This window comes from Clytia hemisphaerica, unplaced genomic scaffold, assembly GCF_902728285.1.
Source record: "Clytia hemisphaerica strain Z4C2 unplaced genomic scaffold, Clytia hemisphaerica genome assembly, whole genome shotgun sequence".
NCBI lineage: Eukaryota > Metazoa > Cnidaria > Hydrozoa > Leptothecata > Clytiidae > Clytia > Clytia hemisphaerica.
In genome coordinates this window covers 126,901-137,700 of record NW_027104476.1, presented here as the reverse complement: position 1 = coordinate 137,700, position 10,800 = coordinate 126,901, and positions in this window count along the sequence as shown.

Here is a 10,800-nt window from a genome sequence, read left to right as displayed (position 1 = left end):
ATCGTCAATGAATTTATACATTTGTCTCGTAAAAAGTCTGGTCAAAGGGCCTATGGCGATAGACATGGCGATTATACGCCCTGCAAACTTTGCGATACTTCTTGTGGTGACGTAATCGAATCTCAAAATAGTATCTAAAAAACTCAAAACAGCTTTTAATTTTTTATTAGGGATGTACATACGCATGTCGTTGGTGTTAATCGTAAAGCCTAGCCATTCTTTTTCTATTTCAGGCTCCAAAGAAGACTTCTTGATGTTAATTGTTAGACCGGAGGACATAAGATCGGATAGCATGCTATTACGTTGTACAATCATTAGCGACTTCGGATACCCAGCTGCGATTCCGTCATCAAGATACATAATCGACTTAATCCCTTGACCTCTCCATTTTTTCACTAATTGACGCATTAACTTTGTAAAGACCCAACATGCTGAACATAAACCGAAAGGTAACACTACAAAAACGAAGTATTTGGTTACGCCGTCGAACTCCCATGAGAAACCCAGATACGTATAAAAGTTAGCGTTTATTGGGACGTGGTGATAACCGCTCTTCAAGTCGAAAGTGATCATGAAATCATCAGAATCAATCAAATCGGAAGCCGTCTTAAGATTTTCGTATTTAAATTTATTCACTTGAATGTACTTATTAACGTTTCGAAGATCAAGAACAAGCCTCAATTTATTATTTCTTTCTGTAACTGAAAGGGGGTTGACACAGTGGGGGAATTTAGTCGACCTGTATACAATTATTTTTCAAAAGCTCTTTAATCGATTTTTCAGTGAATATGTGCTCTCTCTTACTGGACTTGTTGTTTCTGCTGTAGGCTGGGGGAGGCGTAGTAATGAATGGAAGACTGTAGCCGGTTTTGACGATGTCTAGAATAAAAGGTGGTGCATCTAGCTCCGATTCCCAAAATTTAGCAAATTTCTGAATCTTTCCTGCTACCGAGGCTTGTTCGTTTTCTTCGATTTCCCAATATCTCTCTGAACGTGTACAAGGTAAATGAAACATAACTCGATATATGATTTCAAATGTGAAACACACACAAAAAACAAATAACAAATATATATAAGCTCAAAATGTCATAAGAAAAAACACAACTTGTTATTGTCTGTTTTGATCGTCTAATTACCGTCTCCTTTTTCGAGGTTTGGAATCTTAAGATTATTGTCTCTGGAGGATGGAAATGGACAGTGAAAAGAATAATGACCAACAGACTTGCAATTAAAGCAATAAATCGTTTCCATTTTCTTTCTGAGTGAATCTCCTTGATAAACATATGAACTTTTGTAGCTATTAGAATTCTCATTGCTCCTATCGTTTTGATATGGTGTAAATGTTGATGACGAATAAGGTCGAAATTTTTTGTTATTGTCAGAGTTCCCTCTATTTTTTGCGTGTTTTAATTTGGATTTAGAGTAGTCCTTTATAGCTTTCTTGAGACGCTTTTCCTCTTCTGTTCCCGAAACCAAATTGTCAGCTATAAAATGCTTCACGCAGCCCCATCCTTCCCTATCCGCTATCTTAACAATTTTCATTCGATAATTAACAAGCTCCTTACCCTCCTCTAATGCTTTTTTGGCGTCCTCTAGACGATTTTCGGTGATAGCTTCTTCAACATTCTCCATTGATTCTAATACTTGTTTGGCATGTTTGTACTGCTCTTCGTTTCCTGGTTTATTAAAAAATACTTGGTCGATTTTTCTTTTTCTTTCCAATTTCTTATTGAATTTTTCAATCGAGGTTTTCTGATGGTCTTTGAATTGGTTGAGAGCATCTTGTGTATCCCTTTTCAAAGTTGATAAATCACTGATGGCGTTCTGCAGTTGTTGAGTTAGTTGTTGAGTTGAAGCTTCTTGACTTTCAGATTCTGCTATTTTGGAACGCGACCTTACGTTTGATGCGAGATGACACGAGTGATAACTTCTCCCCTTTTATGCGCATGCTCAATAATTCGCATGCCGGAACATTCGTCCGGAACCGATAAGATACTAGATTTCTGACTATTTTTCAAAACATCAGAAATCCCGCTAGCTATACGTAACTACACAACTGTGTAAAATAAAAGGACAGAGAAAAAAATCCTTCTAGTTTTATAGCCACTTATCATTTTCATTCTTTAAAAGACTAAGGCAGAAAAAAAGATTAAAAGAATCCTAATCAACACAAAAATATATCATTTTTGAAGATTCAAAAACATCACAATATAAACAAAAGTTTTAAGACTCCTGATTCACAAAAAATAAAGCACTTTGATATTTGTAGAAAACCAATCTAAAACATTTAAAGGGAAATGTCTCCAACCTGGCACTTGCTTTTCTGTTTTTTTCCCTTTCTTTTCGGTCTTGCTTGTGTTTACAATTTTCGAAAGCGAGGCTATACATTATGCCGGCAACCGAAAAAGATTAAAAGCGGCCAGCAAAAGAACGGGACCCGGTATTTTGGCCGATTGAAAAAGCCGCTAAGGCCGCTTCAAAGCCGCTTTCAGAAGCGGCCTTTTAGCGGCCTTTTATCGGCCTTTGATATTGACCGAACGGCCTAAGCGGGTAGAAAACCGGTACGGGACCAGTAAAAGAAAGTGCGGTACTTAGGCCGATCGGCTTTTCAGGTACTTAAAATCGCTTGGGGAGTCACATTTAAGAAACAGCAGATTTTCAAACCTCTTTTAACCTGCAAATGCAGATTTGGCCGAGTTGGCAGTGATGCATTAAAAATTTCAAAATAGAAATACAAATGTATTATGTTCCGTCAAACGTCTAGGTATGTCTATGCCGATGGTTTACCAAAAAGCGATCAATAAAATAAATCCAATACCTTAAGGGAACTAATTTTGGCGGGAACTAATTTTAGCTTTTAGCTTTTTTAGCTTTAACTAATCTTGGCGTTTTTGGGTGTCAACCACGAAAATTAGTTTCCCGAAATATGCAATTTTAAGTCCTCTCACCCAAAATAAGTTCCCTTAAGGTAGATGTCGATAGATTGCTAAAAGACATTTCAAAGTATCCTCCCCAATAACGTGCCCAATTATTTCATATGTATCATTGAAATCATCTCTGAGTCCAGATTTGAAAAAATCTTCGTATGCAATTCTCAGCACTTTCATGAAAAATTCCTTTCCTTGGCCCTCCAACGTCCTTTGCTAACTGAATATAATTATAATGAATTCGATGTAACTATTCTAACAGTTTTGAAAATGGAGGGGGACCAAATTTGAATACTCAAAATTAGCCCAATCAAAGAATGTTACTTACCTTGCCATAATACTGAACTTCCAAAGTGATATTGGGATCATCCAATGCCCCATTTTCTGATAATCCAGTGCTCCACAAGTCAAGGCGATCCACAAAAATCAAGTTTGTTTCTCCTGCATCTAATTAAACTGTAGGATCAACAATGTCTAGCTTTGTTTTGTTTTATTACTATTTTATTATTACTGTTTTATTTTGATCCGACAACAACATCAACAAAGGTTTTATTTCCTGAAAAAAAACGACGGGGGGGGGGGGTATTGCACTTGCATTGTAAGTTTTAAAGCACTAAAATAGCCTATTCTATTAAAGAACCAGTTTCGAATGAGAGAAAGCTCCAGCACGAAGCACTAGTTACTCTAGCCTGGGTATCCAGACTCAAAATTTCAGAAAAAAACACTCTTACCTCAACATACAAAGTTTCTAAAATTATAGAGTCTGGTGCAACTAAAAAAGTCTGATACAGTTTTGAATGACACAGTCTGTGAGTGAACCCTTGTTGACAGAATCTCAAAACTTTGGAAACCCAGGCAGACACACATAATTACTTACCATAGAACCTCTTTTACAAACTCAAAAGCCTTTCAAAACTAATTCAAACCACATCCAAACGTCAGCCACATTCATAAAGGCTCCTTTCCATCAGCCATTTTGTTTCGAAATGAACCTGTGTTTTCATTTTCATTTGTTTATGTTTTTTTGCCATGTCAGCTTTTTCCATAAATTATGCGCGCACATCGAGAAATATCGAAAAGCCCGCGAAAATTCTGCTCAGTGACTGGGCGCGTACTGACCAATTAGAGACACTCGCATATGCAGGGACAGATATCCCTGCCAGACGAGTTACTTGAACCAGACCGTAAACCTGAGACAAGATTATAAAAAACTAGACGGTGAAAAAGTTTACGGTCTGGATATCCAGGCTATAGTTACTCCCACCTGAATAAACAGAACTAGGTTCAAAATCTCAAAAAATTCCATGTATAGCGAACAGTAACGAAGAGTACACTTTAAATAATGGATACTTTTCTGCAAGGCAAATTATATTAAAAAATCCACTGTACCATATTCTAGATAAGATATTTAAAATAAGGAAATATCTTCAGAATATTATTTCAAATCATTGAGGTTAATCCTACCAAAGGTCCTTAATAGAATAAGGATTAACAGAAGATTCTTCGTTCTTTTTGTTCAAAAATGTATTTTCTTTCCAACGTTTCGGCCTACTCAGTGGGGAGAAAACATAACTTGGACCCCCCAAATATGGACCGCCGAATGGACCCCCCTCAAAAATGGCGAATTGCACCATGACACCACGCGGTCGAATTGTATCATGGTTACCACATTTTTACTTTAACAGACTGGCTATTTATTTGTATTTCTTGAAATAAAATTGTTTCATTATCATAAAATTACTTTGAAATTATTTTTAAAAACATTTTGAATCTTATTGATATCCATTTTAAACAACAAAGTGATAACTCATCTCCAAAAAGAAATTTTGGTCTTTAAAATGTACATTTGTAAACAGAGAGCATGCAGGCAAAAAAAATTTTGTACACATCAAAACAAACGCACCTACGCACGTCGAACCAGAAGAGAAGGAAGTCAAAACAAAGTCAAAAGAACGAAGAATAAAAAGGGAAAACTGTTCAGAGCTTTTGTCAACGAAGGTAAATACTATTATTTTTGAATTATTTTCATATTCAATATTTTTTAGCACTCAAAGTGCTTGATTTGAAAAGTCAAAGCGAATAGGGTCATTTTAAAACTATTATTGTCCCCCACTCGATACAATCGATATTTTTTCCAATCAATGGATGGATTGGATATTTGACCAATTCCTATAATCGATACAAAGTAAATTTGGTCCCTCTAAGGGTCGGCTTACAGAGATCCCTCTAACACTAGTTTGTGTTTTAAATATACCGTCGAAAATGTTGTAAGGGGACTTTACAGTAGGGTGGAAGAAAAGTAAAGAAAATTGGCTCATTGCATTATGTGCTAATATATTGAAGAATGCTTTTATCAGAAGGTGGGTCCCCTTTTTTGAAAGTCTATTTAAGTTGGTATTAGAAGAAGAAGAAACAATAAAATAAAAATACTTACGCATTTAAAAGATCTCCACCTCTTCTTTTGGCTTTTAAAAGTTTAAAAGAGAATTGTTTGCATGTTACTACAAATCTTTTCAATGGTTTCTTTACTAGATTACTGTATTGGGAGGGGCACCCCTTTTGGTATTAATAGCATGACTTTTTGAAATTTAAAAAGAATGACACTACCCTCTCGCCCTGGGTTTAGTATCTGGACCCTGACCCCCTTATTCGACCCTACATTCAAATTTTAGTACAGACTGGTAGTAAAAGTCAAAATTGATGCTAGACTTAAAACCCCATAGTAGTCAATGACACTTTTTTTCTCTCAAACACCCACCCCCGGGACACATGCTACCTTCTGGCATACTGACCCCCCCCCTTGATTGGTTAACCAATTGACTCCTGAGTGATGGATTGATTATTGATTACTGTGGAACTGATTGACAATTATAATAACTTATCAATCTCAAGTGCTATTCTGCTTAATCTTTTACAAGCAAGCATTTTGTGCTTGTTGATAGTCAATAGATAGTACATATACTGAAAGTCTGATTATCAACAGATGAGAGAGAATCTGGAAAAGTATGTTGTTTTTCCAAAGCACTTTCAAAAAGTTGCCACCTGGAGACTTTTAAAATAATTTTTGAAAATTTTAATCTTTGGGGCTTAGTGCCAAGTTTTTCATTGCCCAATACATTAAAGGAAGAAATTTTGACGGGAAGAAAATTTGGGGGGATTGGTCAAAATCAGCCAAATTTAAGTTGCTTTAAAATTTATTCCCCCAAATGTGTGCTATTTTATGCTTTAAAACTATTTAAAACACTTTTCCTTTTTTAATGGCGTTTTTTGGACAAAAATGTCCTTCGTCCGCCAAATTCAATTTTTCAAGTTAACAGCCAAATTAAAATTCCTGCCAAAATTCCTTCCTTTAATGTAATTGAAAGGGTTTACAGATGAAAATCAAGAAATCATATTTGGCTGACCCTAAATTTTAGGTAAAAAAACATTTTATCGTGATAGTGATTGAACAACTGACACATACATTTTAGAGTATCCTCTCATATGTTTATATGTTCTTGAAAACATCTGACAGCTAGAAATACATCCCACACATAAAGTGAATGGATTCGTGGTAAATGTTGAAATTTACCATTTTAATTGTGTGCCTAAATGGTTTATAATCTCCTAATTTTTAGATGAAATTGGTTTGGGCTGATCAAGTACAGCAGATACAGATATTTCCATATATTCATTAATCAATGATGAATACGATTCTAAAAGTCCAAGTTCATGTAATTCATCAGAAATGCACATCAACTCAAATGCCAGTTTTTTTTCAAATTATTTTACCCAGGCTCGGATGTAGCGTACAGTAATTCTGTATATACAGTAGGAGAATTTCTATGCAGGCCTGTATTCAGTTGTTGCTACTTCAGATTATTATCATCAACGATTTCCAATTAGTATAGGTTTTTATTAACGATGTTAGCTTTTTTAGGCTTATGCAAATAAATGGATAGAAATAGAAATAGGTTTTGTTTGTTTTAAAAAATTTCAAAACTTTACAGAAATTTTGTGCTAATTTTTGAAACTAATTGAACATTAGACATTAAAATGAAATGTCAACAGGAGGGGGTCAAGCAGTTAGTAATATATATATACTAATTGGTTACTAAAGTGATCCCAAAAAATATTGTGGGATTTGAGCAAGCGTTCTGTTTCATTACTTAACACATTGGATAAAAATCATTAATGATTATTTAATTGAAGGTGGAAGGACTATACATCCTAATTGCTTGACCTCCACCCTCACTTACAATTTGTTCATTCTTTATTACTCAGTGATGAAGATGAAGACAATAGTCTTGAAATGAGGTAAGAACAGTTTCAACGGTACGACCCCTGGCAATTCATATTATTTTGCGGTGTCAGCGCTGTGTACATTGGTGTAAAAAAGATTATTTAGAAATGCAGCTTTAATCAATGATAAATTTAAGGGACTTAACTTTCAACAGTCACTTCATACATAGGTCATTTTCAATATTAAAAAAGTCAGCAAATATTATCTACAATCTTATGCGCTTATTGCTTTACCAGGCGAGTCTGGTATTTAAGAATTTAAATAATTTTATAGGGAGCATAGGTAATAGGATTGCATAGCTAACCCACAATTATTTAATTTTATTAAATATTTAGTGATGATGGAAATGAAAGAGTAGGGGATGAGGGGGGGGTTCAAACTGTTTTACCAAATAAATTTATTATTTAAAATTTTATCCCGGGGCTCGCGACCTCGGTTATTAAAGAGGGTGTCTGAGGAATTTATATTGTTGCATGGAGTTCACCACTGAGGATTCTCGTTCTGGCGTATACCATATTTGAAGTCACAAGGATTCAAATTAAATTGATACATTATATCCAAAATTAGTTTATATATTAAAAAAAATGAATAAATTCTAAGACTTAACCCTTTGAGTGCCAGGGTCCTTTTTTCTAAGTTTTTTTTAAAAAATCGCTAGTTCAAACTTTAAGGGCTTATATCTCCTGATCTAGAAGGAATTAGAAGCTCATATATAGCTCGTTGGATAGCTTAGAGTCTCTTCTTTCTTTTGGGCGCCTTCGGCGCCGCCCGATTTAGGAAGGGCGTGGTGGGCGGCGGCCAAGGGGGGGGGGGTAGGTTAGGGAATTAAAGCAGTCAGGCCCGTGCGCGGACCTGACTGAACTGATGAAAAGGTGCCCAGTGGTAAAATTTCAAATCAATTCACTAGAAGACAGAATAAAGTAAAACAGGGCCAAATTTGGAGGTTCTTGGATCACTCGTTGACCAAAAATAGTCAAAAAACGGTCAGAATCTCAAAAAAGTGAATTTTTGTCAATTTTTTGCATTTTTTTGACTTTTTTGCTTAAAATTTCGCTGGAAAGACTCACTTTTGAATTTTTTTTTGCTTGACCATAAAGGACAATCTAATTCCTACGAGTTCGACCAAAAATAACGATTTCTAACTCAAACTGGGCATTACAGGAGGGCTTCGCCCTCCTATATAGCCCATGTCGTATATATACGACATCGGCACTTAAAGGGTTAAGACTATATCAAACAATGTCTAGAGTATCTGAGACTAGAGTACCATATATAAAAGCGAGAATACATTGAAGTAAACAAGAGGAAACATATTGAATAGTAATAAAAAATGCTTACCAGCTTGCCAGAGTAAAAAAACTGTGAAAATGAGAATCCGAAATATCAAAATGATTTTAAGACTATCATTGGTTGACTTATGATTACGTTATTTGAGATTTATGTGAGCAAATGACCTGAGGTGTTGACTCTGAGTGCTACAGGTCAATTGAACTCAAAAAAAGGGACAAGCTGCCAAATTTATAGAAAATCTAAACCAAGTTGGCCAAAAATACTAAAATTATGAAAGATGGTTAAGAAAGTGTAAATATGATGAACCAATTTGGCTATCAAACTAAAATTGATATAAACTAGAAAATACAATTATAAATTATGCAGAAAGCCTGGTTTTCACTGAAAATACTGAAAAAGCACTTAATAAAAGAAACCCGAATAGACACAAAAACGAATGGAAGAGACTCAAGATGAAATGAGAACAAACTTGAGATTTTGATCAATTTTCCAGTTCAATACAGTTCAATATTGGTCAAATTACATATATATGGGGGGCTTGGGGTTTGATTATATAGGGGGTTTGAACCACCCAGGAAACTATAACATGTAATTTTACTTCAAACTATCAAAACCCCTTTTTGAGAAAGTGAAGAGTCCACACTCTTAAGGTAGACACACCCTTCAACTTGCAGGAAAATGAAAATCGAAGTGGAGAAGTCCATTTTTCAGGTAGATAGATTTAATTTGCAAAGACACAAATCTCGTTTGATAGAGTATAGGAGATTCCATTGTTTTCAATTTTCGATTTTTCTAAAGGTTATTGTAAGTTTTATTTCCTGGAAATCATTTGGTAGAAATTCTTAAATTTTTTCACTTCTAAGACACAGAAATTATTTTTCAGGGGAAAAGTATACTTGATAATACACTGAGACGTTACCCGATTGGATTTGTATACCTAGATTTCTTGATTGGGTTAATTTATTAGGTGAGAGAGAAAAGTTAGTCGTGTGAAAGATAACATTTGACTTTTTTACTACTTTTTGTGCTCGAGCATTTGCGTTGTCTTTATTTTGCTGGCACAGTCAGTCACTTATTCTCCCGATGATTATTTTACGGAAAATTTGATTGATGGGTTAAAGTAATTTATAAACGCTCTAAACCAGTATTCTTTATTTCATTTCAGTACCTTTCATAGTTACTATTCTTCTTTTTTAAATGTATATATATGTTTATAGTCAAAACATTTTTTGGAAACAACATGTTTTCTGCGAAAAGTTATTATTGCCATCTCTTGATCTCTTGCTAATTTCTTATTACTTTTATTCATTTATATAAATTCTCGCCAAATTTTCTAAAATTGCGTTTTCTCCCTTTTTTTCACACCTCTTATACCGTAGTTTTAGTTAAAATGGTCCAATAAGAGATAAGAGTAAGAAAGAGCAGTAAAATCTCAAACAAGTTTGATCGCTATTTATTATTTACAGAACTCATTTGCGAAAATCACGAAATTTTCTTACATTAATGATATTATTGACCGAATAAAGTCTCTGACCACTCTGCTCTAATGACGAATGCTAACCAAAATGCTTTCCCGCTATTTTTGAGGTGGGTCCATATTGGGGTCCATAAGGTGGTCCATATTTGGGTCCATATTGGGGGGTCCAAGTCTTCTCCCCTACTGAGTGCCCTCATCAGTGAAAGTTTTCAGTTATTCTAATTATTACTCTCAATTATTCATGAACGTCCTGAAATCAGCACCACTTGAAATGGGTGAAGGATGAAAACCTAAAAAAAAAAAAGACTACATAGTTCGTTTGCACCCTCTTTATTAAAGGGGGCGAGGTAGAGATGTTCTGAAAATTGTAAAGGGGGGGGGGAGAATTTCTTGTAGAAAGGGAGAAGTTTTCTAAAAGGGGGAGGTTCATCTAGAACGGGAGGGTTAGCATTTTAAAGCAAAGTTCCAAAGAATCCATCTTTCTAAATTTCTTGTTTTGCCGTCAAGAGTGAATATGATATCATTTTATAGTTAATTAGGGTAGTGAAGAATGCCTGAAACGTTCTCATAACCCTATAACGTAGGAAAGAATCTCTGCTGACACCCTGATTAGAGATGTACCCCCCCCACATAAAATTTTGAGAGGCGGCAGAACCTAGGATAGGGGGTGCCCTAGAGTAGGGGGGTTGCTCTAGGGTAGGGGGTGGTAGTGACCCCCTTCCGAACTATTGACTAAAATCTTGGGAATTGGGAACAAAGTCATTTTGCTGTAAACTATATAACTTTCTCGCATTTAAAATATGGACTTTTTCTCGCATTTAAAA